The sequence below is a fragment of the Canis lupus genome, chromosome 5 (assembly GCF_003254725.2).
Source record: "Canis lupus dingo isolate Sandy chromosome 5, ASM325472v2, whole genome shotgun sequence".
NCBI lineage: Eukaryota > Metazoa > Chordata > Mammalia > Carnivora > Canidae > Canis > Canis lupus.
In genome coordinates this window covers 50709292-50728255 of record NC_064247.1, presented here as the reverse complement: position 1 = coordinate 50728255, position 18964 = coordinate 50709292, and the positions used below count along the sequence as shown (strand labels likewise).

The 18964-nt window shown below is 39.3% G+C and overlaps 1 long non-coding RNA gene across 1 annotated transcript; it reads right to left on the bottom strand.

Moving 5' to 3' along the window:
• Positions 1 to 2332: 2332 nt before the first annotated feature.
• Positions 2333 to 18939, bottom strand: LOC125755133 (uncharacterized). The gene is made up of 3 exons (XR_007410829.1): positions 18692 to 18939; positions 3276 to 3381; positions 2333 to 2402 (listed from the first exon to the last, which is right to left on the bottom strand). It is a non-coding gene; the product is annotated as an uncharacterized LOC125755133 (long non-coding RNA).
• Between the last annotated feature and the right edge of the window lie 25 nt (positions 18940 to 18964).

Below are 18964 nucleotides of genomic sequence, written 5' to 3'. Positions count from 1 at the left end.
AAAGACCAAGGAGGGATGCAAATATTCACAAGTGAAACCTCCACTCTGTCCCAGGAGTGGTGCCATATGCTTTATACCATTCCCTCTGTTAAATCCTCAGAATGTCCTTCATTGGACAGAGGAAGAACCTAAGCTTGGGGATGTGAAATGACTTGCCTAAGGTCCCATAGCTATTTAGTAAAGGAATGAGAATTTGAACTTGGTCTAACTGGCCCTAAAGCTTGGTTACAACACCCATACTCAGCCACCATGAGCACCCTTCCTACAACTGCTCTCTGCTAGAGGTGGAGTAAGGGCAGCATGGGAGGTAAGATGCCACCAGTCCTGAAGGTCATGTCATTTGTTGACGTCCTCTCCCCCTGCATTGCCAGCATCAGTGGGATGCTGCCCTCTGATGTAGACTAAACCCATCCTAGCATAGGTTGCACATCTTTCCTCACCCCAGTTATTTTAGATGCGTCTTCTCTCTACAGTGTTTCTGTGGAGTTCTAGGCAGTACATTGCAGGTGAATCTGAGTTCAACTCTGTCTTTCTTTGCCTTATTAAAAAAAATGACAGAATGCGTCATTCTCCAATCCTGGATCATATCTCTTCCCTCTGACTCAGAAGCTGGATTGCTTGTTGCCTTATAGATCTTTGAAAATTTCTGTACCCCATGGGCAGGTTCAGAAAAATCCCAATTTTCGGAGTGCCTGGATGGCTCTGTCGATTACACATCTGACTCCTGGTTTGGCACAGAACATGATTTCAGGGTCATGAGAGCAAGCCCCCTGTCTGGCTCCAGGCTCATCAAGAAGTCGGCTTGAGGATTCTTTCCTACCCCTTCTGCCCACCCCTCCCCCACCACTTGTACTTTCTCTATCTTAAATAAATTAATTAATTAAATTTTTTTTTTAAGATTTTATTTATTTATTCATGAGAGACACACACACACACACACAGAGACAGAGACACAGGCAGAGGGAGAAGCAGGCTCCATGCAGGGAGCCCAATGTGGGACTCGGTCCCGTTCCCGGGTCTCCAGGATCATGCCCCGGGCTGAAGGCAGTGCTAAACCCCTGAACCCCCCTCCCCCTGGGGCTGCCCTAATTAAATCTTTATTAAAAAAAAGGGAAAAAATCCTATTCTTCAGTGATTTTTCTCCCTTTTCCTCATTCCTGTAATTCTTGTAGAGTCTCATGAGATTATCACATACCTTTGGTGAAACAAGTTATCTGGCATTTGATGCCAAATAAGCTCTAGGAGTAGGAAATTCCAATGTTCCCTAATACAGGAATAAGACTTACTTTTCAGTCCCTTTTCTGCCACTAACTAGCCCTGTGACCATGGGGAAGTGACTGAATTTCTACATGAGTGAAATAAGAGGTCAAACTACTACTGAAGTATCTTTCAATGCTAAGATTTGGTAATTCAAGCCCTCCTTCAAGTAAATAAAATTTCATTTTTCCATTGGAAAGTTACAATTTTTCAACCTGCTCCTCACTTCAAAATACAGCATTACCTCTCAAACTGATGCAAATTCAGACTTCTCACCTTGGGGTTTTGATTTTTCTACCTCACATTTTCTGGATTCCAAAGAGAGAGTCTCTGGGTTTTTAGAGAGTTGTTTTTCTTCCTTTCCTAATTGATAGAATGCTGTATAAAGGGCAAGTAGAGATGGTAATGGTGCCAATGAAGAAAGTAAACAAGCTAAATGATACCTTTAAGGAAAGGAAGGCAAGCGTTACCTGGGTCAAGCTGCCCTCACTATTACTACATTTCACTGTGCTTTGACCACACTGGGTGAGGTATAATAGAAGAGCACAGCCTTTGGATCTGGCTCTATTACATAAGTAGCTGCTTGATCTTGGGCAAGTCATGCAATCCCTCCAAGCATCAGTGTCTTTTTCTGATAAATGTGGATAATGGTACCTTGAAAGTTGTTGTGAGGATCAGTGATGAGATAGATAAAATGCAGGGCATTAAAATTTAGAAATACATATTGATATATTTACAGATAAATTGACATGATGTCTGGAATTTGCTTCAGAGTGACTAGAGTGATAATCAACGGATTTTTGACAGGGGAGCCAAGATAATTCAATCGTCTTTTGATCATTCTTTACAACAAATCGTGCTGGGACAACTGGATATCCACATGCAAAAGAATGAAGTAGGACCCCTATCAAATCATCTATAAACACTAGCTCAAAATGGATCAAACGTGTAAATGTAAGGGCTAAAACTATAAAACTCTTAGAAGAACGCATAGGTGTAAACCTTTGTGATCTTGAATGAGGCAACTGTTTCTTAACTATGACACCATAAATATAAACAATAAGAGAAAAAAAAATAGGTTAACTTGGGCTTCATTAGAATTAAAAACATTTCTGCTTCAAAGGACATCATCCAGAGAAAATGACCTGCAGAGTGGGAGAAAATATTTAGAAGTTACATATCTGATAAAGGACTTATATATTGATTATATAAAGAACTTTTACCTCTCAATGATAAAAAGACAAGTAACCCAATTTGAACAGATATTTTTCTAAAAACGATATACAAATGACTGATAAGCACATGAAAAAATGCTCAACATCTTTATCCATCAGGGAAATGAAATCAAAACAGAACATAGAATTATCATTAAGACAGTATAAATACTCTTTATGATACTCTAGTGATGAATATATGTCATTCAATGTTTGTCCAAATGCATAGAATGTACAATATCAAGAATAAACATTAGTGTAAACTACAAACTTTGGGGGATTATTATATGTCAATGCAGATTCATCAGTTGTTTTTTGTTGTTGTTGTTGTTGTTAATTTTTTGTATTGGAGTTCGATTTGCCAACATATAGTATAACACCCAATACTCACCCATCAGGTGCCCCCCTCAGTGCCCGTCACCCAGTCACACCATCCCCCCACCCACCTCCCCTTCCACTACCCCTTGTTCATTTCCCAGAGTTAGGAGTCTCTCATGTTTTGTCACCCTCTCTGAGTTTTCCCCACTCATTTTTCTCTCCTTTCTCCTATAATAGGTTCATCAGTTTTAACAAATACACTGCTCTGGAAGAGAATATTGATAATTGGGATGCATTGCATGTGTGAGGGCACAGGGAATTAATTATATCCTCCTCCCCATTTTGAGAACCTAAAACTACACTAAAAAAAAATAAAAGCCTTAAGAAAATCTTAAAACATTAAAAATTAAAAATTGAAAAAAAATAAAATGAATAAAAAGTGTTAGGGAAGGGGAGCCTGGGTGGCTCAGTCTGTTAAGTGTCTACCTTTGGCTCAGGTCATGATCCTGGGGTCCTGAGATTGGGCTCCCTGCTCAGTGGGGAGCCTGCTTCTCCCTCTCCCTCTGCCTCTCCCCACAGTTCTTTTCTTGCTCTGTATCATAAATAAATAAATAAATAAATAAATAAATAAATAAATAAATAAATAAATTTTTTTTAAAAAGTGTTGGGGAAGATGTGGAGAAATTGGCATCTTTATACACTTGATGGGAATGTAAAATCGTGCAGCTGCTATGAAAAATAGTCTGGAAGTTTCTCAAAAGGTTAACTATAGAGTTATCATGTGACCCAGAAATGCCTCTCCTAGTATATACCAAAGATAAATGAAAACATACGTCCACTCATATGTGAACATTCCTGTACACAAATGTTCATAGTGGTGCTATTTATAAAAGCTAAAAAGTAGAACCCAAATATCCATCAACTGATGAAAAGACAATGTAGTATGTGTATACAGTGGAGTATAATTGAGTAATAAAATGAAACAAAGTACTGATATAGGCTACAACATGGATGAACCCCAAAAACATTATGCTAAGTAAAAGAAGCCAGTCACAGAAAGTTATATATTGTATGATGCCATTTATTTGAAATAACTGCGACAGGCAAATTTTTAACAGGCAAAGCAGAGCAGTGGTTGCTCTGGGCTAGGGGTGGGCAGATGCACGGTCAGAGTGGTGATATCTAAAGAGTATGAGGTTTCTTTCCGGGGTGAAAATTGATTGTGTCCTAAAATTGATTGTGATGATGGTTGCACAGTTTTACGAATATACTAAAAACCATTGTGTTGTATACCTTAAATAGGTGAATTATATGGTGTGCAAGTTATGTCTTAGTGAACTTGTTATTTGAAATAATGATAACAGTGGGCTTGGGATGTTGGGGAGGACTGAGAGAGAAAACAGGCAACAGGATCAACCTGCCAGGATTTGATCATGGTGAAGCTGATTGACAGGTGCATGTGAGTTGATTACATGATTTTCCCTATTTTTGTAAGGACACATTTTCTACAATAAAATAAATTTTATTTTGAAATTTTCTATAATAAAAATAAATTTAAATAACTAAAACAGTAAGACATATCAGACTGGCAATAAATGGCACTATTAGTATTACTATTATTCACAAAACGAAGCTTTGAATTTGAGAATTTAAGCATATACCCCTAAATAACCCATGGTACCTCTGACAGTGTTTCTTTAACTTGCCTAAATTCCTTTTGCAGGAGTCAGCAAGTCAGCACTTTTCTTTCCATCATGGCTTCATGAAGGCAGAAGAACAACTGGTCACAGACATGAAGCCAGCCTGTAACCCTTGACTCATCCCCTTCTTTGTCTTCTCATAGCCAATCAGTCACCCATTCTGGCCCATTTTCCTTCCAAATGACTTTGTCCATTCCCTACCTTCATAGCCATTGCCACCTACCTAGACTAGGGCCTTGGCAAATTCTACCAAGCTATACCAATATCTGGTCCTCCCAGACCCCTCCTCATTCCCTCTCCTGAGTCTTACACCCATCTACCCTCCACATTATCAGCAGACTCTTTGCATGTATGTCCTTATATGTTTGTCTCCCCAACTCAAAAATTTATAGGCTATCTATTTCCTATGGCATAAACTCTCAATTTTTCTATCTGGATTCCTATCATCTGATGTTACCCTGTGAATCTAAACTTATTTCTCATCATTTTGTAATTTCTCCCCATTGTTCTGACCTAGAACTTCCAACCACTGTGTTCATGTAGGCATACATGTGCTTCAAGTGAGGTGAATCCTTTTTTTTTTTTTTTTAAGATTTATTTATTTGAGAGAGAGAGAGCATGAGTGGGAGGGACAGAGAAAGAGGAAGAGAGAATCTCAAGTAGACACTGCACTGGGGGCAGAACCAGATTCCAGGCTTGATCTCAAGATCCTGAGATCACAACCTGAGCCAAAACCAAGTTGGATGCTTAACCAACTGTGCCACCCAGGTGTCCCAAGTGAGGGAATCTTAATTAGTCTTCTTCAATCATATTATTTCATTTTTCTTCCCAGTGATTGGTTTAGGAATGAGCATGTGATGAAATGCTGAGCAGTAATGCATGAGAGGAGGTGTATTTGGGAAAGTACCTCTTGGGAAAAAAAGTATTGTTCATAAAAAGACATGGAAGAAGAGATGGAGCCTTTTCTTCCACCACCACTTCAGACACCTGGGCATTGAGAGACAAGATGTAATGCCCAGAATTGCTGCAGCCCTCTTATGTCCATGAAGAGAAAGCTGGGAGAATGAGAGAGATGCCTTTGAGCTGGAACCATAAAGCCATTGAAATGCTCAATATTTGTTTTAAAGATTTTATTTATTTATTCATAAGAGACACACACACACAGAGAGAAGCAGAGACCTAGGCAGAGGGAGAAGCAGGCTCCATGCAGGGAGCCCAATGTGGGACTTGATCCCAGATCCTGGGATCACACCCTGAGCCAAAGGCAGACACTCAATCGCTGAGCCACCCAGGCATCCTGAAATGCTCAATTAAATCAATCCCAAAATAGAAATACTTCTGCACATCTATTATATGAAATAATAGATGTCTATATTGTACAGGCAATTTTACTCGAAATCTTAAAACTTTGTGGGCTATCTCATTCTAGAGCCTTTCTGACTTGGTTAGCAGTCCGCTAGACTTTGATTTCTAAGTTTCTCTCTGCTACTTATTAGGTCCGTGAATTTGGCAGGTTATGTACCTTTTGTACTCCAGTGCTTTTCAAATGTTTAGTCTGTAGCAGAACTAGCATAGGAGTTTGTTAAAACATAGGTTCCTGAACATCACTTACCCCCAGAGATTCTTATCACTAGTTTTGCGGTAGAGCTGGAGAATTTCCAATGCTAACATGTTCCAGTGCTGTTACTTGGAGGACCACACTTTGAGCACCAGTGTCCCAGACTATGTTTCTCCATCCATAAAATGGACATGAGAAGATTCCTTAGTGGGTTTTATGAGAATTAAGCATGATAATACAGATACAGTTGTTGGCACAGTGCCTGGCACACAATTATGGCTCAGAGGTGGTAGCTATTCTTATTAGCTTGGGAAAATGTTACTCTTGCAATTACGCTTAGTTTGTACAAATTTCAGGTACAGACTCATTCCTCTGGAGTTCTGGGGCCTTTGTAGCCAGTTTTCCCAGAAAAAAGAGCCAAAAGAAACCTGTTGACTGGAGATATTAACTAGGTGACTGTGGGGGGAACTACATGAGTGATTTTCTGGGATTATTGAAAATCATCCGAAATACTGCTGGGTGGAGAAGCAGACGGGAGGAAAAATGGCCTTCACTTATCAGCCCTCTATTAAGATGGTTTGTAGTGTGTCTCAGCATTATCCAAATGATTAAAGAGGTGAGACCTTGTAGGGTGGGGGTGGGAATGAGACTGGCCAGCCAGTTTTAAAGGACGGAAGGCAATAAAAGATTAGTTATTAAATAAATGAAGTTCAGGAAATGATCCAATGTCTTGGGGGTGTTCAATCATAGGAGACAAGAAGCTTCTAACCTTGCAGAGTCAAAAAAAAAAAAAAATTCACAGATACACACACATCACCTCTAGCATGCCATTCTCTTGCTGTTGATCAGAGTAAGGAGAAATTAAGAAGACCAAGCAAGCTGGATTTTTAAAAAATTGTCATGAATTCTTTTCCTAGAATTCCCAATAGATCTTACCTTTTTTTCTTTCCCAGCAATAAAGAAATGTGTCTTCTGCTGTTGTTGCTGGTATCTACTACAAACACAGCCATTTATTTAGTCCTTAATATGCGCCAGACGCCATGCTAAGCATTTACTTCCACTGTTTCATTTAATCTTTTTAACAATCTGTGGTGGATTCTATTTTTAAGTCTTTTACAGATGAGTAAACAGGTTCAGAATAGTGAAATGGTGTGTGGGTCGTATGGCCAGGAAAAGTGATTTTTAACCTGGACCCAAATGGCATTGTAACTTTTCGAATAATATATACCTCTCTTCCTCACTTTATTCTTCCCAGGAGGTCAGGTAGGTATTAATGTTGCTGTTTTAGAGAGAGGGACCTGGAAGATGAAGCACTTCCATGATATGTCCAAATGTTGCCAAAGGTAGGAAGTTGTGAAACCAAAGCTGGAGTTCACAGTACTCTCTCTGCTATGTCACACTGCCTTTGGAAATCACTCAGAATTTTTTTTTTTTAGGGTAATTGACATGATATACATATTTCTCATTCCTTTCTCATTGATAGATGAGACAAGTTTCCAAAATCTTTTCTCATACCACTTTTTTTTTTTTTAAAACAGAGTTCACCTTCATTTTAATTTTCCTTCCCTCCTTCATTTCTATTTCCATCGCCTCTCATTTCCAGGGTAGGTATCATCTCCCCACATAGCTCTTCTTCAGACTCTGCTGTGAATTTCTCCAGCTCCAGAGGGCCTGAAGGGCTAAGTCATGGGTCTCTCTTCCTTGTCCCCACCTCCTCTTACTGTGACTTGCAAAAGGTCAGATATTATTATCTCCATGTTAATGACGACGAACTTGAGTCAACAGAAAGGTTTAAAAACATCCAATTTTTTGGCTTTAGTCAATGTTCTTTCTGGTTTTAAAAGCTGCATTCTTTTATAAGGTTTTACTTTGAGTTGGCCAGAGGTCTTACCTTAAGAATCACATTCTGCTCAGGATCCAATTAAGACCTAGTTGATCTTAAGCAAATTTCTTATTTTTTCTGGTCTCAGTTTCCTCTTTTGTATAACAGAATTTCTGTAAAGTTTGTCAATAAATGTGAGGATACCAAAGTAAATTTATATATATATATTTACTTATATATATACATTATGTATATACTGTATACATATGCATATATACATATGTGTATGTGTATATATATATACATATACTTCTTTTTTTTTAAGTCTTTTTTTTTATTTTATTTATGATAGTCATACAGAGAGAGAGAGAGAGAGAGGCACAGACATAGGCAGAGGGAGAAGCATGCTCCATGCACCGGGAGCCTGACGTGGGATTCGATCCTGGGTCTCCAGGCTCGCGCCCTGGGCCAAAGGCAGGCGCCAAACCGCTGCGCCACCCAGGGATCCCTATATATATACTTCTAAGAGTTTTATAGTTTTAGCTGTTACAGTTAGATCTTTGATCCATTTTGAGTTCATTTTTGCATATGAGGTAAGGTTAAGTATCCAACTTTTTTTTTTTTTTTTTTGGATAGATATCCAATTTTCTAAACACCATTTGTTGAAAAAACTGTCCTTTTCCCCATTGAATGGTCTTGGCACTCTTCTTGAAAATCATTTGCCATATATGTGAGGGGTTATTACCATATCAATGTTCCATTGATCTATATGTCTATCTTTCTGCCAGTACCTCATTGTTTTGATTACCATAGCATTGCAATGTTTTAAAATCAGAAAGTGTGAGATCTCTAGTTTGGTTCTTTTTTTTTTTTTTTTTTCAAGTTTGTTTTGGCTATTCCAGGTCCCTTGAGACTTCCTATGAATTTTAGAATAGGTTGTTCCATTTCTATCACTGGAATTTTAATAAGAAATGCATTAAATCTGTAGATGGCTTTTGGTAGCATTGACATCTTAGCAATAATAAGTCTTCCCTTCCATTAACACAAGGTTTCTTTCCATTATCTGTGTCTCCTTTAACTTCTTTCACCAATATTTTGAAGTTTTTGGTGTGCAATTCTTTTGCTGTCTTGATTTAGTTTATTCCTAAGTATTTTATTCTTTCTGATGCTATTATCATCTTAATTTCTTTTCAGATTGTTCATTTTTAAAGTACAGAAGAGCAACTGATATTTTGCATGTTGATTTCGTATTTTGCAACTTTGTTGAGTTGTTTACTAGCTTTAATAGGGTTTTTTTTTTATCTTTAGGATTTTCTCCATATAAAATTATATCATCTGCAAACAGAGATAATTTTACATCTGCCTTTCTAATTTGGATATCTTTTATTTCCTTTTCTTGCCTAATTACTCTGGTTAGGACTTCCAGTGTTATGTTGAATAGAAAGCAGTCTAAAGCAGGCATGCTTGTCCTGATCACAGAGGAAAACTTTTGATCTTTGACCACTGTATATGCTATTAGCTATAAGTTTTTCACATATGGTCCTTATTATGTTAAGGTAGTTTTCTTGTAGTAGGAGCTTTTTGAGTGCATATTTATACTTTTTAAAGATACCTCAGCTGCTAAGTAGAGAATGAACTGGGTGGGGATGAGCTGATAATAAGGAGACCCTCTTGGAAGCTGCTCTAGTCGTCTAAACAAAAGATGATGTAGTCCTGAATTAGAGAATTTATCAGAAAGCACGGGAGGAAGAACAGTTAGAAGAAACTTTTAGGAAGTAAAGTTAGTAAATCTTAGTTATTGATTTCATATGCTAGGAAGGGAATGGTCAAGGATGCTTTCCAATTTTCTGACTTGGGAAATAGGGTAAAGAGAACCCTGGAGGAGGATAGTTTTGTGAGTAAAGATGATGAATTAGTTGGGTATCATGTGTGCAGGGACAGGTAGTTAGAAGGTTCAGAGCCTGAAGAGAAAGATATGAACTGGAGGTGGAAATTTTAAAATATTTCCATCCAGGTGGTAGTCAAAACCTTATGTATGGATGAGTTGAGCAGGGGTTTCAAAAACAAATGTTTGAAGGAGCCAGGCAGGTTTCAACCACTGAAATGAGACTTGATGCAATACTCTAGGGAAACCCTGGGGCCTAGGGCAACTGACCATGCATGCCCTGCTTAAAGGCTTTTCAATGTAACCAACCAAGCAAAGACTGCTGGTTTGTGTGCAGACCCTCTCCTGTCCCATTGTTCTTGCTCATGGACCTAAAGGTCCATCATCTTAGTGGAATTTCAGGGAGCATGACTGACCAGTAGGAAAACAATTACAGTTTAGAGATGCCCCTTTTCTTCCCCCTAACACACTTGACATCATTCCACAGAGGCAGATGTAACTCCAGCTGCAATTGGCTCTGTTCTTTGCTGTGTTTCCTACCAGCATTACTCAGAGCACTGGCTGCTGAGAGCTCAAGTTTGGGAGCCTGGGGGTCCTTAATATGAGACAGCCAAGACATCTCAAGACCAAAGCCAGCAGACCTGGCTCCTGTTCCAGAGCCTGGAAGCATAGTTCTTCAAAATGTCAACATAGCAATGATCTGCTGAAGGCTTGGCTTCCTATGCATGGAATATTTGGAAAGAAAAGGTTATTTTTGTTGTTGTTTTTATACATAAATAACACAATCTGACTTTTCAGCACTGTAGAGAGGTCTGGGTAGCCAGGATAGGAAGACCCCCCACTGGGGTGAGTCTTTGAAGCCAGTTCTTACAGGAGCCTGAAGCTCTAAGGGGATTTGGGCCAAGCAGCCAGAGGTCAGCATCTCTGTTCCTGTTTTTCCTACGAATGGCAGGCCAACTAGGGCAGGAAATTGAGATAACTGGCCTGGGTTGTTGAGGCTGTTTGTCTGAAATGCTGGATTGGAGAAATTTAGCAAGTCTGTGATGTTGTCTCTTTGATGGCTATGAGGACCAGGATGGAGACTTTAGGAAGCTCTTTCCAGTGGCAGAAATAATCAACTCCATTTAGCAACCAGCAAGCAAACATACTCATCCCTCAAAACTTGGCTCAGATGTTACATTCTGCATCCAAATCCTTTGGGTCCCCGTAACATTTACTTCTGTTGTGAACTTCACCAGACCACACTTTCAACTTCTCAAGGCAAAGAGTTATATTCTACTTCTTCATTTATCAGCTCTAGGGCCAAGTGAGTTGCCTCATGCATACTCCGCATTTGAATGGATTAATGAATGGCTTTGTTATTTCATTAATCCACTGCTCCTCCTTCACATTGCCTACTTCCTGTGGTTTCCGTATAACCTTTCTTTCTTTTAGTGATTTTTTTTTTTTTCTCTTTTTTTTTTTTTTTTTTTCTCTTTTTTTTTTTTTTCTCTTTTTTTTTTTTTTTTTTTTTCTTTTTTTTTTTTTTTTTTTTTTTTTTTTTCTTTTAGTGATTGTATCAGTTTCCTAAGGCTGTCATAAAAAGTAACACACACTAGGTAGCTTAAACAACAGGAATGTATAGTCTTACAGTTCTGGAGGCTAGAAGTATACAGTCAAGGCGTCACAGGGTTGGTTCCTTCTGAGGGCTGTTAGGGAGACTGTTTCATGCCTCCTTTTTAGATTCTAGTGGCTTCCTGGCAATTTTCACTATTTCTTGTCCTATAGACATATTGCTCCAATCTCTTCCTTCATGTTCACATAGCACTCTCCCTATGTGCATATTTAAATTTCCTCTTTTAATAAGGACACCAGTCACGTTGTATTCAGGGCCCACTGTACTTCAACATGACCTTATCTTAATTAATTTTTTTTTATCTTAATTAATTTTATCTGCACCCACCTTACTTCCAAATAAGACCATGTCTTCTTGAAAGTTAGGATCTCAAATTATGGATTTGAGGAAGACACAATTCAACTCCCAACAGACATATTTTACAACTAGTGATTTTCATAACAACCTTCATACTCTTAACCTTCCTAGTATCAGGGATTGTACCGTTCTTCTCATAAAGCTGAGATGTGGGCAGCCCCAGTGGCTTGGTGGTTTAGCGTCTGCCTTTGGCCCAGGGCGTGATCCTGGAGATCTGGGATCGAGTCCCACATCAGGCTCCCTGCATGGAGCCTGCTTCTCCTTCTGCCTGTGTCTCTGCCTCTCTTTTTCTCTCTGTGTCTCTCATGAATAAATAAATAAAATCTTAAAAGAAAAAAAAAAAGCTGAGATGTATTAGAAGGAGCTCTGCTCTAAGAGAACAAGTCCCTCCTACTTTCTGATCTCAGTTTTCTCCTATGTAAACTGCAAAGTTAAAGGAAATAATCCTTCAGGCCACTCCTCATTCTGAGATTCTTGAATTTTTCAGGGAATCAATAGCCTTAGAGCCTGCTGTATTTTCCCATAGGTTTCCTCCCTTCCTTAACTAGCAACGGACCTCACCATCAGTTCATTTACTGCCCATGTTACCGATCAATGGCATTTCTCATTTTTATTTAATAATTTGAATAATCTTTTTTTAAAGGAAGATTTGTCTCTTAATTGGAGGGTTTTTTTTTTAATTTTTATTTATTTATGATAGTCACACAGAGAGAGAGAGAGAGGCAGAGACACAGGCAGAGGGAGAAGCAGGCTCCATGCACCAGGAGCCTGACGTGGGATTCGATCCCAGGTCTCCAGGATCGCGCCCTGGGCCAAAGGCAGGCGCTAAGCTGCTGCGCCACCCAGGGATCCCTAATTTGAATAATCTTATGTAATTTGTCAGTCTTATTGTTGTTGCTGAGTGTGAAGGTACAATCATAATTTAATTAATAATAATCTGAAAGAAAATGTTATCCAAGAAGTCTGAAAGGAATTCCCATTCAGGTGTATAATGATGATCTAGCCTTCTGTCTTCCTGTCATATTATAGAATAGTGAGGTTTGGTATCTGTCTGCTGTCTGTGTAGCCCAAACCCATTTTGTTCACTTCTACCAACCAGTTCTTTCTTTCATGCACACTTGTCTAACTACATTATATGTGGATGCCTCCATGTGTATGATCATTATTAATATCCATTCCTACCTTCATGCCTTTGTTTTTGATATTCTTTACTCCTGACATATGGCCTTTTCCCATTACCTCCTATTCATCTATCCAGATCCAGCTGAAATGCTGGATCCATAAAGCATTCTTTTACTTCCCCAAGCCAAAGAACTCACTCTATTCTCTGAGCTGCCGTTGGACTACATGCAGATTTTTTTTTTTACTTTTTTGGCATTTAATCACTTTCTACTTTGTACCATTGTTATCTGCAGAGCGCTCAGCTTCACCAATTTTCAGCTCCAACTCTGAGTGAATAAATGAACTCTCAAGTCTGTTTATTCATCTGCCAAGTGGGAATCATTATGCCCAATATCTGGAGTAGTTATGAGAATTACTTAAAAAGATAAATGTGAAGTACAGGAATACAGTAGGTGCACAATAGATATTAGTTCTCTCTCCCCCATTCCCTATATCAGGTTTGTGTATTTGCTCATTTCTACATTCCCCATCAGCCTCTAGAATAGACCTGGCATTTGCTAGATGCTTAATAAGAGATAGACAGATGGATGGATGGATGGTAAATTGAATAACCTGTGAGAAAATCTGAGAATACTCAATTTGACTATTACTTTCAGGTAAACAATGCCTGAAGTGAGTCTTCATGGTCCAAAAACATGATCTAATTAGTAAACAAAGGAAAATTTTCCTGGGCTGCTACATATAGTCTTCCAAACACTGTGCCCCAAATACATTTTCCTTTACTCCTACTCAGATACTCAAAATGCTACAACAAACTCCCTCTTGGTGGCATGTTCAGGCCTACCTTTCTCCCTGAACTTACGTGCTCTGTGTATTCTCTCTTTTCCTTTCCTTGTCCATCAAGATTTACCTGTTCCCTGTGCTAATCACTTGGGGATCCAATGATCTCAGGGAAGTCTTTATCTGCTGGTAGGAAGGGCTTATTGGTGTGGTGGCCAATCTCTAAAATGGCCCCAATGATCCTCACTTTCTGATATTCATGACTATATGTAGAGCCCTTTCCTATTGAATAAGGACAACTAGGATGATCAATAAAATATTGAGAAAGTGTGTGATGTCCAAGGTGAGGTCATAAAAAACATTGCTGCTTCTACCTTGGGCTCTTGGGTTGCTCACACTGGAGGAGGCCAGCGACCCTATTGTCAGGATACTCAGGCAGCCTTCTGGATAGACTCATGTGGGGAAAACCTGAGGCTTCCTGCCAACAGCCAGCACCAATTTGTCAGTTATAAGAGAGAACCACCCTGAAAGTGAATCCTGTGATTAACTCTTCAGGTGACTGCAGCCCAGACCAACATCTGATTCAATCTGATTGGACTTTAACTTTCAACCACCAGCCAAGTTACACCTCGATTCCTCACTTAAAAAATTGTGAGAGGTAGTAAATATGTATATGTACTTCTATTTTAGGCCACTATGTTTGGAGGGGATGTGTTGTATAGCAGTAGATAACTAATACACTAGGTTATCTGGAAGCTTTTGATTCCTTACCTAAAGAGTAAGAGTATATCCCTGGATTCCAGGACGTATAGGTCCACTAAGAGAGATTGGAAGCATGTAGGACTATCAAAGCTTCTCAAGGTTCTATCAATTAAAAATAAGGAATACTGAGGCATCCGGGTGGCACAGTCAGTTGAGCATCTGACTCCTTGTTTCGGCTCTGATCATGATCTCAGGGTCATGAGATCAAGCAAGCCCCACATCAGGTTCTATGCTCAACACAGAGTCTGCTTGAGACTCTCTTTCCCTCTGCCCCTCCCCGCTGTGTTCACACTCTCCCTTTCTCTATCTTAAATAAATAAATCTTATTTTAAAAATAAGGAATACTTCCACTACTTTCTGCATGTTTACAAATGGTAAACATGTACAAATCTTAACACTGAGAAATTCCAGTCACAGATACGTACTCAAGAGAAATGTATTCACCAAAGACAACTACAAGAATGTTTTTAGCAGCATTATTGAAAATAGTCAAAATCCAGAAACCACCCAAATGTCCATCAACAGTAGACTAGATCAATAAATTGTAATATATTCACTGAAACACTATACAGCAAAGAGCGATGAAGCAAAGCCACAACTACAAGCAACAATATGGATGAATCTCTCAATCATTCCATAGGGTGAAAAAAGTGAGATGTAGGAATATCTATATGTGATCCTATTTCTATAAAGTATACAAAGGTAAAAAATTCATTTATAATAAAATATAGTAGTTATTCTCAGAGAGGGTAATGAAGGGACTTCTGGGGTGCTGGTAATGTTCTGATTCTTGATCTGAGTGCTTATGGCATGGGCAGGATCCCATTAGGAAAAATCAGTGAGCTATATGCTTATGACTTATGTACTTTTCGATATCTATGTTATGCTTCCATAAATAATTTATTTTGAGAAATTATCTTAACAAATTTTCTTTTTTTAAATAAGTATAGCTGAGAGCAGTACAGGTTTAGAAAGGATTGTTCAAAAAAAATAAAAGGAAAGAAAAAAATGAAAGGATTATTCTTCATATTAAGAATGAGGATGGAAATTCTTGCCCTGCCTTTAACTTGTGCTGGTGCTCACTTGCTTCATAATAAAGTAACAGTTAATATTGATTGTGTACCCACTATACCTGCAGTATTAGTAAGGCAAATAAGTATGGCATTGTATTTAGGTTCAAAATAGTATTTTGAGGCAGATTCTATGATACTCGTTTTACAAATGTGGAACAGAAGTCAAGAAAATGGAGTAACTCATGCAGAGTTTCGATGTGTATCAATGACACAGGCTGCATTTAAACCTAGACCTCTGGCTTCAAAGAATTTACCTTTTTTTTTTTTAAGATTATATTTATTTATTTGAGAGAGAGAAAGCAAATGAGAGATAGAAAGTGAGAGAGAGCACAAGCAGGGAGGAGGGCAGAAGGAGAGGGAGAAGCAGGCTCTCCACTGAACAGGGGGCCTGACATGGGGCTGGAGCCCAGGACCCTGGGATCATGACCTGAGCTGAAGTCAGATGCTTAACCCACTGAGCCACCCAGGTGCCCCAGAATTTACTTTTTTCAACAATGCCATGATCCCACCAAAAAGAGGAAGGTAACTAGGTAAGACTTATGTTCCTCTAGTACAAAATTAAGATCTGTGCAAGCATATATCTATATTGTAAATATATATAGATTTATATGAACACACACACAAGGCCTATATGTGTGTGGGTGCATGTGAGTGTTCATGTAGTGATTTACGTGGCTAGGAGCCTGTCTACTCAGTGCCAAGATCTAGAAAGAAACTAAGAAATATGAAGATTCACTGGGATGATTCCAAATATTTGATTTTTGGCATTGGATAATTCAAGCATCTGATTAAGTTTACTCTGCTTTTCATCTAGATATTTATTCAATACAGATACAAGCTTAGGCTCAGGAACCCAATGGATAATTGATCAGTATTCATTTCCATGATGCTTTCCTTGCTTCTATTATTCCTGATCTGGAATTTAGATTAATAAAACTCCCTAATTGAAACTGGTCACTTGATCACCCAGCTAGAGACTACATTTTTCATCCTTCCTTGAAGTGTGGAATGTGACTAAGAGTAAGTGATACATGGAGCCTCCAGGTCACCTCCTTAAAGACAATGAATGTCCCTTCTGCAGCACTCCTCTTTATTTCCTCCCTGCAAGCTGGAAATCTGATTAAGACAGTAACCCAGCCACAGCCAGAAATGAAGATGACACTCTAGGGATGGTAGAGAAACAAGTTGTCGGAAACCTGGGGTAGCTTGTGGCACAGAGCCCCATACTAACCCAGACTGCTTTCCTTTGGATTGTTAGGGAAGAGAGAAACCTGTTTCCCAAAACCCAATGTGGGGTTCCCTGCACCCTGCCTGATGTAGATAGCTTAATAAGAAAGGGTGATTCATGGACACACATGAGCAAACACCTTGGTTGTTGGCCAATAGCCTACCCCTCAGAAAGCAGACAATGAGTCCCCAAGTGAGAGACCACTCTCTGGGACACAATTTCAGATGGAATAATAGTGTCCCTTTGTAGCGTATAATATGGTAGCATGGACACCTTTTTATTGGATCCTCACCACAAATATATAAGGTACGAATTGGCTTTATTTCCATTTTGAGAAACCAGGTCTCAAGTGTCTTGCTTGTGTCAATAAGTGACATGGAGCCAAAAACTTTTCATTGTTCCTGGTCTCCCCGGAAAGGAACGAAATGGAAATGAAGCCAAGGAAGGGGTTCCTGACAGAGGTCTTTTCACCATCTTCTAAAGAAATAAAATTAAACCTCAAATGAGTGTAGGCCTCATCTATGAGAAGGTATAATAATATAGGAATTTCAGCAACTTTATTTTTTTATTTTTTATTTTTTTTAGCAACTTTACTTTAAATCAACTTAGCTTTCTGGGCATTTTTGTTAACCTTGGGTTCAAGTTGAAATAATAGGACTGCCTTAGGCCTACCACCTGGACTTTGCCTATCTAAGCAACATTTTAATAAAATTTGTGGCCTATAATACATTTATGTTCTTGTTGGAACCTTACAGCAAACCTATATGTATTTTTATTTTTCCCATTTTGTACAGATGGAGAAACTGAGGCTGTAAGAGGTTAAGGAAGTTGCCCATGGTATCACAGTAAATAAGTGAGATCCTCTACATCAAACATGCACTCTGTGTCTGACACTTTTGACGTGTACAATAAAGTGTTATTTACTATTTTGAATTGTAGGTTGGGACTTAAATTGAAATCTCCTGCTATAAATCTACTATTCTACGTGGCCTCTGTCCTGTAGCTTTCCCTCTTAGATCTCCTTGTGCCTAAGGCTGCCTTGGTAATCTAACCAGTAATTATGATGGCATCACTGATATGGTGCTTACTCTGTGCTAGGAACTATTCTACATGCTTCCATTTATTAATTTGTGTCCATGGCCTCTGGCCAAAGACCACCAGGAACACATCTATAATTGAACACTGGGTTGCTTGACTCATTGCAATGAGGAAGACTACACATTATGGGGAACCATGGGGTATTGCAGTAAAAGGTGTTAAAAGGGACCTAGAGGATGTAAGTCAGGGTCAGGTGACTTTGGAAAGGGTTCAAGGAGGCAGGGCTTGCTCTGTATTTGCTGCTATTATGAAGCAAGGGTAATTCTGATTGGATATCTTAATGAATCTTATCTAGAAGGGAGAATAATAGAAAGAAGCTAAAGAAGTAATTAGCAAAGTGGCAGCATCACTCATATTAGTCGGGAGAGGGGGAAGTTTGATATTTTTTGTGGTTTGCACAGTGACTCTCTTTTTGTATGTGTGTGGGGAAAAAAAGCTACCTTTATTGGAGGGGTCTCATTTATGAGACTATTTATGTTCAGCAGAAGAAACACTGCAGCCTACCTACAAATGCCGGGCCAGCACCTAACAACACCAAAGCCTTGCTTTTAGTGTTAGGCGGGTTCACAGATGTTGGGGGCTGCTTTTCTCCTTCTCATTTATTTAATCTTCACAATGAATTTATGATTGAGACTCTATTAGCATCCTAGATGAGGAACATGAGACACAGAGGATTTAAGTAACTGGCCAAGGTCACACAGCCAACGAGTGGAGGACTAGAATGAGAACCCAGGCAGTATGGCCTCAAGAAATCGCTTCTGACTCCTAGGATATTCCACCTCTCCAACTATTTCCCCAGAGCCTCATCCTATCTGTAAATCTTCAGCATTTGACCCCAATGAGACACTCCCACCTCCTCCTAGCCACGTGCTATGGATTCTGTAGCTCGCCTGGGTACTCACGTGGCTGGAGTCCGCAGATCCACCATGGTGCTGATTTACCCTCTGGAAAGCAGCTGGAATTCCTGACCTGATAGCCTCCTATGCACGATTCACTCACTCCCATCCCAAAGTCTCTGGAAACCTGCTCCGCCTGTTTGGTTGGACTCCCCCTTCATGCCCTCACATTCCTCTGGGTGTCTTCCCCGCCCTGAGTGAGTGAGTGAGTGAGGCCTTTTTCTGGAGGGGCCCCGATAAAAGGCTTGCCCAACCCCATGCTCCTATTGTGACATCCTA